The sequence below is a fragment of the Tiliqua scincoides genome, chromosome 5 (genome assembly GCF_035046505.1).
Source record: "Tiliqua scincoides isolate rTilSci1 chromosome 5, rTilSci1.hap2, whole genome shotgun sequence".
NCBI lineage: Eukaryota > Metazoa > Chordata > Lepidosauria > Squamata > Scincidae > Tiliqua > Tiliqua scincoides.
The window spans coordinates 80,317,027-80,329,992 of record NC_089825.1 but is presented as its reverse complement, the minus strand read 5'-3'; the positions used below and the strand labels follow the sequence as shown (position 1 = coordinate 80,329,992).

Below are 12,966 nucleotides of genomic sequence, written 5' to 3'. Positions count from 1 at the left end.
GGTGGAACCAATTCACTCTGACATTTCTTAATTCGGCTTTAAGCCCTGAAAGTGCAGCAATGTGGATAAACAGATCTCTCAGTCATGACAAACCACAATCACACCAACCCTGATAAAAGAGAGGCTGAGACCGAAATGATATAAGTGGCTATGCTTGTAGGTATGAACTTAAATAACCAGTCACTCCATACATGTGAAGTTGCTTGCAGAAACAGATTCTCAGTCTGACAATCATATGCAGTATTAGATTTTGACTGGAATGACACTGACAACAATTCCAATTCAGGTAAATACAGCATAATATTTATAGCACAAGCATCTATAACAGTGATTTTCAATCTTTTTTGTCTCACACTGACTTGTCAGCACACTGACAAGGCCACTAAAATTGTCAAGGCACACCATCAGGTTTTTTACAATTGACAAGGCACACCATGCTGCCAGTGTGGGGCTCACACTCCCATTGGCTCTACTAATAAATGACCTTCCCCCAAATTCCAGTGGCACACCTGTGGACCACTCGTGGCACACCAGTGTGCCATGGCAGTGGTTGAAAATGGCTGATCTATAATCCAGGAACCTATCATTCTGGTTCTGGTCGCTTCCGGTAGACATAAAAACTGCCCAGGAATGCTCTCCAGAGAGCGGACTCCCAAAATCACTGGCCCCTACAAGGCACAGCCACACCTGCTCAGCAGTGGTATCACTGAAGTAGGCTATGGATGCCACTTGGGGACAACCAGGGTGGTTTGGAAGAACTGTAAGCAGTGATGGCATTGCTAAGAGAATAATGTTGTAACCACTCAGTTGCTAAATCCTTAGCACCTCCTCATAGTATGGCATTCAAGTTCATTTAAAGTGGACTATTTGAATAATTGGGGTGAAGAGTCCAAGCTGAAAAGCATCAAAATAAATTGAGAATGCCAAGGTTGCCTTCTTTGATAGATCTCTATCGGGCAGCTTTATTAAGTTTACATTTTTTTGGTACTCGGGTATTTGTGTCCTGGATATGTCCTGGTCAAATGAATCCCAGTCCAGATGCCCTGGACATTCACTTTTTTTTTTTGCATCCTAGTTATTTGCATCTCACTATAACATTTTGCCAGATGCAAGGGAGGGCATCAGGATACCGATCTCTTGTGGTCTTGTGCGCTCCCTAAGGCAACTGGTGGGCCACTGGGAAATACAGTAAGTTGGACAAGATGAGCCTTTGGCCTGATCCAGCGGGGCTCTTCTTATGTTAACTGGGCAACAAACCCCATGTTATACATCCTAAGTTTCCTATCCCAGCCCTAGCCCTACCTTTGTGTTTTAAGAATTAAAAAGTGCATCTAATAGAAATATACATATATTGGGACATAAACTTGTGGGATGCAAAAAGAACAGATGCTAATGTCTGATACTGGAACACACTTGATCAGGACACAGTTGTCCAAGATGCAATGGCTGTGTCACTCATTTCCCCCAAAAAGAAAAGATTTACACAATGCTGTTATCCAACGAGGAATTGATGCAATAAGTGAACTGGTAAAGTGTGAAAAAGAAAATTCAATATGGGCGAGACCATCATCTTGAAAGTAGCAATATGGTCCAACATCAAAAGGAGGAAGGACTTCAAATGCTCCAATTCTATTTTGGTCTTTTGCAAGAATAGCTTATAATTAGGTTTATACAATTGGAATAATTTGGCAGGGAACTGAATACCCAGATATTTAATACATGTAGCATGTCCTTGATGACCTGCAAGCTCTTTAAATATTTTGCACATATTAAGTGAGAAGGTAGGATAATGAGATTTATTAAAATGCATTTAAAAAACCATCACCACTTCTCCAGGATCCACAATGGTGGAGTTTCGCTCTGGGAGCATTGCAGCAGCAGCATCTGGGAGAAACAGCAATATCATAAGCAAAAATACAATGCTCAAAACAATAAAGGGAACACTTAAACAACACATCCGAGATCTGAATGAATGAAATATTCCTATTAAATACTTTGTTCCTGACATAGTTGAATGTGCTGACAACAAAATCACACAACAATCATCAATGGAAATCACATTTATTAACCCATGGAGGTCTGGGTTTGGTGTCATACTCAAAATTGAAGTGGAAAAACACACTACAGGCTGATCCAACTTCGATGTAATGTCCATAAAGCAAGTCAAAATGAGGCTCAGTAGTGTGTGTGGCCTCCACGTGCCTGTATGACCTCCCTACAATGCCTGGGCATGCTCCTGATGAGGTGGCGGATAGTTTCCTGAGGGATCGCCTCCCAGACCTGGACTAAAGCATCCGCCAACTCCTGGACAGTCTGTGGTGCAACGTGGCGCTGGTGGATGGAGCGAGACATGATGTCCCAGATGTGCTCAATTGGATTCAGGTCTGGGGAACGGGTGGGCCAGTCCATAGCATCAATGCCTTCATCTTGCAGGAACTGCTGACACACTCCAGCCACATGAGGTCTAGCATTGTCCTGCATTAGGAGGAACCCAGGGCCAACCGCGCCAGCATATGGTCTCACAAGGGGTCTGAGGATCTCATCTTGGTACCTAATGGCAGTCAGGCTACCTCTGGCGAGCACATGGAGGGCTGTGCGGCCCCCCAAAGAAATGCCACCCCACACCATTACTGACCCACTGCCAAACCAGTCATGCTAGAGGATGTTGCAGGCAGCAGAATGTTCTCCCTGCCGTCTCCAGACTCTGTCACGTCTGTCACATGTGCTCAGTGTGAACCTGCTTTCATCTGTGAAGAGCACAGGGCGCCAGTGGCGAGGTTGGCGATCTTGGTGTTCTCTGGCAAATGCCAAACGTCCTGCACGGTGTCGGGCTGTCAGCACAACCCCCACCTGTGGACGTCGGGCCCTCATACCACCCTCATGGAGTCTGTTTCTGACTGTTTGACCAGACACACGCACATTTGTGGCCTGCTGGAGGTCATTTTGCAGGGCTCTGGCAGTGCTCCTCCTGTTCCTCCTGGCACGAAGGCAGAGGTAGCGGTCCTGATGCTGGGTTGTTGCCCTCCCACGGCCTCCTCCACGTCTCCTGGTGTACTGGCCTGTCTCCTGGTAGCGCCTCCATGCTCTGGACACTACACTGACAGACACAGCAAACCTTCGTGCCACACCTCGCAGTGATATGCCATCCTGGATGAGCTGTACTACCTGAGCCACTTGTGTGGATTGCAGACTCCGCCTCATGCTGCCACTAGAGTGACAGCACCACCAGCATTCAAAGGTCACCCAAACATCAGCCAGAAAGCATAGGGACTGCAAAGTGGTCTGTGGTCACCACCTGCAGAACCACTCCTTTATTGGGGGTGTCTTGTTACTTGCCTATGATTTCCACCTGTTGTCTACTCCATTTGTGCAACAGCATGTGAACTTGATTGTCAATCGGTGTGGCTTCCTACGTGGACAGTTTGATTGCACAGAAGTGTGACTGACTTGGAGTGATATTGTGTTGTTTAAGTGTTCCCTTTATTGTTTTGAGCAATGTATTTAAAAGATATGATTGCCCCTGATATTTGCAAACAGTTGCAGGTTAAAAGTTTACCAAGGACTCTAACAATAAAAGTGAAAAGGGGCCTTGTTTAGTGTATAATATAGCTTGATCGTCTCAAAGCAAGAGGCACATATCTGAATTACTGCACATGCATCAGCATAAAGTTGTCATTTAGTCTCTGGTCCAAACCAAACATGCAATTATTTCATGGGGAAACACATCCATGGGTCACCTCCATGGGTTTCATGTCATATGTGATTTGAAACCACACGTTCAATGCAATCCAGGGTTTTCTTTGAGGCAAAAGCTATGCCAGTCTCTTCTCCAAAGGCTGGCACTCCCATACAGCATTGCATTCCCACCCTACCCTTAGAATGCTTACGCTACTGGGTAGCCCCCTTTGTCTCCAACAGGCTCCAACTCTAGGCTCCAACAGACTCTGCACCTGGAGATGCAAGCATACCAAGCAAGGACTCTAGACCAGGGGTGCCCAAACCCCGGCCCAGGGGCCACTTGCGGCCCTTGGGGGCTCCCAGTCCGGCCCTCAGGGAGCCCCCAGTCTCCAATGAGCCTCTGGCCCTCCAGAGACTTGCTGGAGCCTGTGCTGGTCCGATGCAACTGCACTCAGCATGATGACTGTTTGAACTCTCATCTGAGCTGTGGGACGAGGGCTCCCTCCACTACTCGTTGTTTCACGTCTGTGATGCAGCAGTGGCAGCAAAGGAAAGGCTGGCCTTGCTTTGTGCAAGGCTTTTTATAGACCTTGAGCTACTATGAGACCTTCATTCATTCATAGAAGTTCAATCTCTAATAAATTCTTTTATGTAAATTTATTCAAATTTTAAATGTAAATTAATTCCTTTTTTTCCTGGCCTCCAATACAGTGTCAGAGAGATGATGTGGCCCTCCTGCCAAAATGTTTGGACCCCTGCTCTAGACCATTAGCAAGATCTGGTCAAATGAGGGAAGTACAAGACACCAAACTATACCATCAACTAAGTGCCTTGAGTTTCTTCCAACAGATCTTAATCTCACTGCGTCCATCTTGCCCTGCTTTTAGAAACTTGCTCCTCAACTTAAGAGGAGACCTTGTCTGACGTTCTTCCCCATGACTTTAAGGGGCTGAGGTTTTTCTGAGATGGGGATTTTAGCATGGGCATGTAGAACACAGATCTGCTTAGCAAAATAAAATGTCCACTGGGCATTCCGAGCAAATGCATTCTGCATGTGCCTTGTAGGGTGCGAGAGCTGCATGGTATGATCACACTTGCAGCATTTTGCAGGCTGGGTGATGCATTTTAATCTGTGTTCTACCACAAGTACGCTTACCTGTACATATTTTAGCCAACGGTCATGTCCCAAGACTTCATCACACTCAAGTGCTATGATGAAAGGGGTCCTAGCTCAGTGCCCCTTCTCCAGGCAACAAAGCCCATGCCCATATTGCTACTCTGGGTCGTTCCACCTCTTCACCAGTAGTTTCCTTTCCTCCCATTCAGCCCCTGCCATTCTTATCTAAACAGGTGTCTCTTCAAGCAGGCCCCAAGCTGTACTTGCCAGGGTCCCTTAATCATCCAACTTCTCCGTTCAGCCTGCCCCATGCAGTTGTTGAGAAATCTTGCATATTCCCCTTCAAGAGGAGTACTGGACATCCCCACATGCAGCAATCCCAAATCAATTCTGCCATGACCATGTTTACTGCTGACCAAGTCAATTGCCATATGGCACCACAAAGTAGTATGACCAAGGCAGAGAACCCAGCCTGGGACTTGGCAGATAGGAGCTGCATTTTCTGTGGTACAAAGAGTCAAGACAAGATAACTTCCCATTTCAGCAAGCAATTAAAAAGTAGGTATTAAATCATAGATATTAAAAACAGTATTATTGCCATCCATTGCTGCTTAACAAATCAGTCTTATCTTGTATAATTTGAGATTCTGCATAGAAATGTCACAGAGCTATGGTTCTCCCCATATTTCATGTCTTCTGACTTAACTAATAATTTCTCCCCCCCCATGCCCATGTGTCTATGTAGGTATATATTAAATATGTATACATATATTTATATACCCTGTTAGTCACCCTGGCTGCCCACAGTGTGGGAGCATACATGCATTAAATAAACAAATAAGAAGTGTGTGTAACTATATACCCACCAACTTAGACCACCTCATTCATGATAGCCAGGATGGTGTAGTGTTTGGGAGATGGAGTTGGACCTGGAAGACCAAGGTTCAAACCCTTGTTTCAGCCATGAAGTTTCTTTTGTGACCATGCCCATCTCACCTACCTCACAGGGTTGTTGTGAGGACAAAAGGAGTGGAGGAACCATGTATACCCTGAGTTCCTTGGAGAAAGGATGGCATAAAAATGTAAACAATAAAAAAATAAATCTGAACAATAGGTTCTGGTCTATGACAGTTATGCCACAACAAAATGTGTTGGTCTTTATGGAGACACAAAACTCTTGAACATTTCTATTTCAGAGGGCAATTATATAGCTCTAAACACAATTTCAAATCTTCTTAAAGGAAGGATTGGATATACTAACTAAATTAATACACAAACCAGGTAGCCTGCGGGGTTGGTAGTTGGATTTCTGAGGATTTCTTGTTCCCATTTCTAGGCTTCATTCCAAATAAGGTCAATTTGAGGGATTATTATTCTACCGGACCTGTCCTTCTTATCTTGTCCTCTTCTCACTCCCCCCCCCCCCATCCTGACCGCAATTTCTTGTCAGCGATATTCCAGTGGAGCAGCTGCGGGATGTATTTTTAGCTGTTAATTTAAAACACTCAATTAAAAGGATTTGCCGCAACAAGAACGGCAAGGCCTCTAGAGACCAGGATAGAATGACATGACTTTAGCGGAGATGAATTACTTGGTCTCAAGAAGAAGCTTGCTGGGTGAGAAGGTTTAGGGTTAGGCTACGGGATACCCCATGATGGAAACTACACGCTCCTAATGAAGTAGTAGACTGTAGTCCACAAAAGCTTGTGCTGAAATGAACTGGTGAGTTGTTAAGGTGCTGCTCTATTGCCTATGCTGGAAAAACATCCTCTGCGTATGTATTGCAAGCTGGGCAGGATGACAGGTGGACAGAAGCAGGGCCATGTACACGCACAACACATTTCGGACTAATGTTCTGTTCCAGGAAGATGTAATATCTCCTCCCAGTAGCTTTTCTTATTCCTCCACAAAGAGAGACGGGGCAAGGCAGGTGAAAGAAATCCACGTCAAACACACACACAGTTCTACTGGCCTTCCCCCACTTTCAACCTTTGCTTTCAATTTGAAATATAAATACAGAAGGTGAAGACGCAGCTCACATCTTCTTACACTCCTGGCAAGCTGTTTGCCTTTCCTTCCAATACACACCCGGTTCCAAGCTCTACATTTCAAGTATTATAAAGCTGCAAGATAAAGAGAAACTGGTGCCATGGGAAGAATCGTGGAGCCCCTCTTGCTAGCAGTGACCCCTCCTCTGCATCTCCCCACTCACGAAGCACACAGCAACAGTGACCATATACTATCAGTGGTTCAGTTGTTTTCCCAAGAGGAGTCAGCCTGATGCCTCTAATGCAGGGCATATGCATGCTCCTGTTTCTGGTGTTCAGAGACGTATACTGCCTGGGTATGTGGAGGTTCCATTAAGCTATCATGGTTAACAGCTGCTGATAGACCTGTTGTATCTAATCCTTCTACAGCAACATACAACTTGCTCTGCGGGGTCAGCCCAAAGATTTCTCTTGTCCAGGATTCTGACTCAGTGGCCTGCCAGATATGTCTGTGGTAGCCACAATTAGGGCAGGGATGTAACAGCCTCCCCTCCACTGTTTGTCCCAGGGCTAACTCCCTGACATAGGCCAAACATGCTAAATGCTACCTCCCCTTACTTGATGACGTGCCAACTTGCTCCTCCCACCCCATCCCTGGTCCCCTTTTGTCATCTACTTTTAGATTTTCAGCAAAACAAACGAATAAAATTAAAATTAAACAAGGATCTGTCCTGGGACCAGTGCTCTTCAACCTCTTCATAAATGACCTGGAAACAGGGTTGAGCAGTGAGGTGGCTAAGTTTGCAGACGACACCAAACTTTTCCGAGCGGTGAAGACCAGAAGTGATTGTGAGGAGCTCCAGAAGGATCTCTCCAAACTGGCAGAATGGGCAGCAAAATGGCAGATGCGTTTCAATGTAAGTAAGTGTAAAGTCAGGCACATTGGGGCAAAAAAATCAAAACTTCACATATAGGCTAATACAGGGGTGCTCAATACGTCGATCGCAATCGACTGGTCGATTGCGAGGCAAAATGAGTCGATCGCGGAGTGCCAACCCCCCCCTTCAGGTGCCTCTGTGAGGAAACTGCTCCGGACTCTCCCTCCACACACCCCCAGTCACGTGCCGCCAGAGCCGTAAAGCAGCGCGGCCTTCATGACAGGGTGACAGGTGACAGCCAAGGGGTGCGACTAGGAGTGGCTCCAGTGCGGAGGAGGCGGGGATGCCAGGCAGGGCAGCAGGGGAGAGGAAGGCGTGACGCGGGAGCGAGCGAGCGAGACGCCCGTCCGCGACCCCCTCCTCCATGTGAGCATGAGGCGAGGGGGTTGCCCCCACCCACCCGCCACCTGGGAGTCTCGGAGCAGCGCCCCCAGCCCAGCCCGCCTCTCCACCAGCGGCGGCTCCCAGGTGCGGAGCCCGGACCCACAGCAATGGCGCCCAACGCGGCCGAGAGGGAGATCCTCCTCACCGAGCTCCAGGAGGTAAGGAGCGGCCACTCTGCCTGCCTGCCTGCGCCCTCCTCCCCCAGGCCCCTCCTCGCCTGGCCGTGGCTCTCAGCTCCCCGCTGCAGCCGCTGCTCCCAGGGAAGGGTGGACTGCAGCCCGATCCCGATCCTAGGCATGTCTACTCAGGTGTAAGGCCCATTGTACTCAATGGGGCTTACTCCCAGGTAAGTGTGGCTAGGATTGCAGCCTCACAGCCTAATCCTAGGCATGTCTACTCAGGAGTAAGTCCTGTTATACTCAGTGGGGCTCAAGGTACACCAACATACATTGTACACATAAATGTTATATGTTATGATGGCGCGAACATTGTAAAAAAACTCTGGTAGATCTCTGGGCCTTGCTGGGTTTCAAAGTAGCTCTCAAGCCAAAAAAGTGTGAGCACCCCTGGGCTAATGGGTTCTGAGCTGTCTGTGACAGATCAGGAGAGAGATCTTGGGGTGGTGGAGGACAAATCGATGAAAGTGTCGACCCAATGTGCGGCGGCAGTGAAGAAGGCCAATTCTATGCTTGGGATCATTAGAAAAGGTATTGAGAACAAAACAGCTAATATTATAATGCTGTTGTACAAATCGATGGTAAGGCCACACCTGGAGTATTGTGTCCAGTTCTGGTCGCCGCATCTCAAAAAGGACACAGTGGAAATGGAAAAGGTGCAAAAGAGGGCAACTAAGATGATTGCTGGGCTGTGGCACCTTCCTTATGAGGAAAGGCTATGGCATTTGGGCCTCTTCAGCCTAGAAAAGAGATGCCCGAGGGGGAACATGATCGAGACATACAAAATTATGCATAGGAAGGATAAAGTGGATAGGGAGATGCTCTTTACACTCTCACATAACACCAGAACCAGGGGATATCCACTAAAATTGAGTGTTGGGAGAGTTAGGACAGACAAAAGAAAACATTTCTTTACTCAGCATGTGGTTGGTCTGTGGAACTCCTTGCCACAGAATGTGGTGACGGCATCTGGTCTGGATGCCTTTAAAAGGGGATTGGACAAGTTTCTGGAGGAAAAATCCATTACAGAGTCCATGATGTGTATGTGCAACCTCCTGATTTTAGAAATGGGCTATGTCAAATGCAGGGGAGGGCACCAGGATGCAGGTCTCTTGTTATCAGGTGTACTTCCTGAAACATTTGGTGGAGCTGCTGTGAGATACAGGAAGCTGGACTAGATGGGCCTATGGCCTAATCCAGTGGGGCTGTTCTTATGTAAAATCTCAGTATAAGACCTTCAGTTGCAGCAAAGGGCATTCTAGTTCAATTACCACCACCACTGCACCCCCCCAAACAAAAAAACAGCTCACAACTGAAAGCAGATGGCTTGCCATGCACTTGCATGCAGACAACTTTGTGCTTTTGCCACTTTCAGTGTGTTGCATGGAAATTCCAAATCAAGCAGGAAACAAGGTAGGTGTGTTGCTCAACTCTGCGCTGACACCATGTCTTCATAAGACCACACTGTAACCAATACACACACTGTAATCAATATACTCAATCACACCAGTCACCTGCCAGATTTGTGGCTACCAAATCCTGGTGACAGAAAGACAGCCTCAGTCTATTCTTTAAACATTGAGGGCCCAATCCTATCCAACTTTTCAGTGCTGGGGAAGCATCAATGCAGCCCCGAGATAAGAGAACAAACATTTTCATACCTTGAGGAGGCTCCATGACTGACTCCCCACAGCAGGATGCAGTGCATGCCCCATTGGTACAGCTACATCAGTGCTGGAAGTTTGGATAGGATATAGCCCTGAAAGTACTACCCTCCTAAAATCCCACCCTTGAATGAAAGGCTCTCAAGTTATAGCAAAGGAACTGTAAAAAGAATGAAAAGAAAAAAAGACAAATAATGAAACAATAGTTTCTGCTCCTGTTGGAGACCATTTATAATACAGTAATTCTATAATTACAAAAGAGGTTAAAAATCTGTAGCTAATTTAAGATGCTACAAAAATTCAACAGAGTCTGATATCATATAGTTATATACATTACAAACACACATACAACAAAGTGTTTCACTATTTGCTTAATTTTCTGGAGGAAAACGCAGGTAATTACTTGAATGACTGCAAGTTTAAGATTTAGTCTTCTAAGGCTGCAATTCTATGTACACATAGGATTGGATTCTACATCTTAGGAGAGGCAGAGGTAACTTACAGACTCTGTATTTCCAGTATTTTGCTTCCTTTGTCTAAGTAGCCAGGTGTGTGTGTATTCGTGTACAGACACATGCACACAGAGGAATTGTCTCACACTCTTAAGAGGCTGGCTGAAATCTGCACAAAAGTCTCCTGAACAGCAACTTGGAAAAGCCCAAGATGCAGTTCAGGAGACTTTTGTGCAGATTTGGGGTAGATCTTGTGCTTCTCCAAGTTGCTGGCTGTTGGAGACAGTGGCGTTGCTAGGGGGGTGCAGGCCACACTGGGTGATGTGCATGGGGGGGGGTGACGCACACTAGTGACCAAAATTGCTAAAATAGCAATTTGTAGGAATAATAACATCATGTTATATACCATTCGATGAATTTACAGCAGAATGCAATTTAAAAAAGCACATTGAAATATCTGTGTTCTATCAAAAGGTATAGCCAAAAAACCAGCGGGGTGGGGCAATGGTACATCACCATGCCCACCACCCCAGTCATTGCCCTGCACACTGCATGGGAGGAGGTCCATCATGGGATGACACACTGGCCTTCCGCACTGGGTGACGCAAACCTAGTGACACCACTGGTTGGAGAACCTACAACATATCCCCATTAGTCCCTTCCTTCTTTTATTTATGATCTCTAGCCCAATAAAGAATCCTGAAAGTAGCTAGTTGACCTTGGCCTCATTGCCCCTAACAGGCATTAACTTACCTGTGGATTGTGCATTTTTGGATTATGAATTTTTCTGTGCAAAACTGAGTCAGCAACGTATGAAGAATTTTCAGAGACAACTGTTTATGTTGCTGTTCAAGTGAGCAAGTTGATATGAAACAGCTATCTGTATTTTCAATTTAATATTAAAATAATAACTTTCCATTATTTTCAGGTGGGAGTTAAGACCAATATATTGCCCACAATCCAGCTCCTCCCCACTGATTATTAAAATCCTTGTTAACATTAGTGAGAAAGGAATGCAATCATTGACTTGGATCCAGTGAGTCACAGCACAATCCTATGCATCACCCAGAAGTTAGCTTCATTAAGTGCAAAGGAATCTACTCCCAGGTAAGTGCATACAGGATTGCAGTACAGTCTTAGTACACTCAATGGCTTGAGCAAGACCAGCAGAAACTTTGACATCTTCCTTTTGAATGGCAGTTCCTCATGCCGTGTCACAATCTGGTTCTACTGAGCATGCCCAAGAAGCTCCTGGGATCCAAATCACTGTTTGCTGCATGGGCAGTGTAGGAGGGAGGAATTCTGATGAGGCATTTAAAAGTAAGTTGACTGTGTGAACCTTGCTAAGGAATATTTTAGGGAGAGGAAATGAGTGATTTGGGTACTGGTGTAAAGTTTCAGATTTCTTGAATCAAGAACTCCAGCAGGGGGACCCAGGCATCTCGCTCTTTATACCCCTGCAGCAGCTTGCCAGAAAAAGGAGTGATGGGCCTGCTCTCTGTTGCACTGTCAATGATATGACAATTCTGCAAGGGATTGATTTACACAACGGGCCATTAGAGCGACACACATTATTCTATGAAGTTGCTGGGTCCACAGTTTGAGCAACTCATCATTCAAACATAGATTTAAGTGGTCTTGAACCCTATATGCATGCATGTCTGTGACCCACCAGCCCTGAAAGGGGGTGCACATGATGTTCTATCTAATCAAAGGGCCACATCCAAAAATGCAAGGAATGCTCCTATGTGTAAACAATGGTAAGTACTTTTCTTCCTCCGCGCCCCCCCCCCACAAAGGATAAGAAGTCTTTGTCTCTTCCCCAGGCAAGCAAACCTAGAATGGGAAGTGATGGGGTTCTTCCCCCTCTCCCCAACATCAATTTAGCAGCAGCTTCCTCTTTAGAAAAGCGTGTGACAGTTTCTGCTAAAGTAGGACGTGGCCAAACTAAAGGGGCACTGGGAGCACCTGTAGGTGGAATTGGGAAGGCAGATTTGGCTCATCACCAGAATTCCCATCACTGGAGGACACACAGTTAATGTAGGCTAGAAGACCACAATTCTATAGACGAAGACTCTTTTCTAGCACCACATAGATCAACAGTGATTTCTAGCCCTTTGCATACAGATAAAGACATTCTAGCTCTCATTCCTCCCCACTGCCATACAAAGTCCTGACCCTTTTCCAGAATGTTGCTGATTGGGAAACTGACATCTTGGCCTGAACATAATAGAGTCATCTGCCAGTTTTGTTCACCTGCAAGAACGAGTTCTGTAAACTGCACAAGAACAGTGACTTAAGAGAACTGAGGTGCAACTCTTTATTTTCAGCCAACTGGCTAAGCGAAACAAAATGATCAAGAGTTGCACCAACAGTGAGTGTGGTTAATGACAATATAAATGGTTTGGTGAAAGGATAACAAAAAGAGAACCTTGTACTAAATACTCTGCTTAGAATGTAAGGCACTCTCCCCTTCTCCCAAATTAGCCAGGTAACCTCAAGAAAATGTAACATTTGCACATTCTTTCCAGAAACACTGTGGTTTGATTCAAGTGATGCTTTTAACACT

General features: G+C 45.9%; 1 protein-coding gene across 1 annotated transcript in view; it reads right to left on the bottom strand.

Annotated features, from left to right (window-relative positions):
* Positions 1-12,966, bottom strand: part of ZNF385C (zinc finger protein 385C) — a 110,432-nt gene that overhangs the window by 34,413 nt on the left and 63,053 nt on the right. The gene's annotated exons all lie outside the window — the stretch shown is intronic.